Raw genomic sequence first — 2,558 nt, 5'->3', positions numbered from 1 at the left:
AGGACTTCTTTTTTCCTGTTGCTTTTAAGATTTTTTTCTTTAGCACAATATTTTTCAAATTTAATTGCAATATGTCTTGGTGTTGGCCTGTTTTTTTTTTTTTTTTTTATTTTGATGGGAATTCTCTATGCCTCTTGGATCTGGATATCAGTTTCCTTCTCCAGATTAAGGAAGTTTTCATCTCATTTCTTTACTTAAATTTTCTTCTCCTTTTCTCTCTTTTTCTTCTTCTGGGACTCCTATAATATGAGTATTACTGTTTTATGGAGTCACTGAGTTCCTTAAATCTATTCTCATGTTGCAGAATTCCTCTGTCACTCTTTTTTTCAGCTTCATTATTTTCCATTTTGTCTTCTGTATCATTAATTCATTCATCTGCTTTCTCCAGTTTGCTGTTCATTGCCTGAAGCCTGTTTCCAAGAGAAATATTGTGATGGTGTTTTTATTAGTGCTGTTCCCATTTGAAAGAGGGATATATGCTCAAGGAAACAGAAGAAGGAGGCATTTTCCATCAAATAACACACATTGAGAAAAGTACTATCAGTCTTTACAATATGAATGTTATAAAAGGAAGATAATCATATTAGAAAACACCACAGTTTACCGTTGTTCATTTTATCATCATCTTTCCCTAGAATATTAATCCTTTTATAAATTGAAGTCTACAGGACAATGGAGGAAAGCAACAACAGTTCTGAAAAGGGATTTCTTCTTCTGGGATTTTCAGATGAGCCCCAACTAGAAAGGATCCTTTTTGTCATAATTTTGCTTTTCTACATCTTGAACATTCTGGGGAACACTGCCATCATTTTGGTATCCTGTTTAGCCCCCAAACTCCACACCCCAATGTACTTTTTCCTCAACAATCTCTCTTGTGTGGACTTTTGCTTTACAAGTGTTGCCCCACAGTTGCTGGTTACCATGAATAAAAAAGAAAAAAACATGAGCTATGGTGGATGTGTGGCCCAGCTCTATGTGGCCATGGGGTTGGGCTCCTCTGAGTGTATTCTCCTGGCAGTCATGGCTTATGACCAATATGCTGCTGTCTGCCAGCCTCTGCAATACACAACTATAATGCATCCTCAGCTCTGTGCATCCCTGGCAAGTGTAGCTTGGCTCAGTGGACTCATCACCTCCTTAATTCAATGCTCCCTTACTGTGCAACTGCCACTTTGTGGTCATCATAAACTGGACCACATTTTCTGTGAGGTTCCTGTGCTCATTAAGCTGGCCTATGTGGACACAACTTTCAATGAAATAGAACTCTTTGTGGCTAGTGTAATTTTTCTAATTGTACCTGTGTCACTCATCTTAGTCTCCTATGGCTTTATAACAAAAGCTGTGCTGAGGATAAAAATCAGCAAAAGGGCTCTGGAAGGCCTTTGGGACTTGTTCTTCCTGCCTGATTGTGGTAATTATGTTCTATGGAACCATCATCTTTATGTACCTTCAACCAGCCAAAAGTAGCTCAAAAAACCAGGGAAAATTTGTGTCTCTTTTCTACACCATAGTCACCCCACTCTTAAACCCCATTATCTATACCTTGAGAAACAAAGATGTGAAAGGGGCCTTGAGAACACTGGTAATGAGAAATGTTCTTTTTTCAGAAAATATATGACTGTAGGTATAACATTAGTGGGCTATTCTTAGCTCACATATTATTTGTTCTAAGTACTGGGTTGTTTTTAAACAATGCCATAAGGAATAGTAACAGAAACAGAATTCTGTAAGAAGCTAACATACTCAAGTCACCGTGGTTTTTCATTCTCTCCAAACATCCTTTGAATGAATCCAAGATCTTATGTTCTATCTACTTTGCTCTTCTTCAACCATGTTATCAAATCAATTTTCATGCACAAATTGTTTCATTCTGGAGTCCATGTGTATCTTGTAAACCTCTGCATATTCCCAAAAGCTCAACTGAAATGTTACCAACACTCCCTAGCTTTCTTGAATTACCATTCACCTCACCTTTAAAAAAATTGTCATAATATATGTTCCCATGAAACATGAAATATACTTTATTTCTATATTTTCAAACACTGTGTACATGCATACACACATAATATATATGTTATAGATCATGTGTATATATGTATACTTCCAAGTTCATAACATATTATATGCATATATATGACATGATCTATACCATACATATTATGTATATGTGTGCATATATATAATATTTATATATACATATATATAATAAACTTGGAAATAATATATAATATGTAACTGTTTCCCCATGAGTTTAAACTAGACAATGGACAGATTTCACTATGTTGGCTTATTTGTATTATGAAAAACATAAACCTAATTCAGAATTGTAATACATTGATTACATTTGTAATGTAAATTATGACTTTATTATTAAAATAGTGAAATGAGTAAGCTTTTATTAAGTTTATCAGTTCACATATTATTTATTTCCCTTCTCTTAAGGGATTTAGAAATTGAGTGAAAGTGAAAGAAAAGTGTGTCATTCTTTCTGTCTTTCTGTCCAAAGAGAGCGAAATTTGTTAACTTGCCAAATCAAGTACTTTAACAGAATTATGCAG

The 2,558-nt window shown here is 34.6% G+C and overlaps 1 pseudogene; it reads left to right on the top strand.

Moving 5' to 3' along the window:
• Window positions 1-672: 672 nt before the first annotated feature.
• On the top strand, window positions 673-1,618 carry LOC123938429 (annotated as a pseudogene).
• Window positions 1,619-2,558: the final 940 nt, after the last annotated feature.

This window comes from Meles meles, chromosome 3 (genome assembly GCF_922984935.1).
Source record: "Meles meles chromosome 3, mMelMel3.1 paternal haplotype, whole genome shotgun sequence".
In the NCBI taxonomy this organism is placed as follows: domain Eukaryota; kingdom Metazoa; phylum Chordata; class Mammalia; order Carnivora; family Mustelidae; genus Meles; species Meles meles.
The sequence above is the reverse complement of the archived record's forward strand: the minus strand, read 5'-3'. Positions and strand labels throughout refer to the sequence as shown.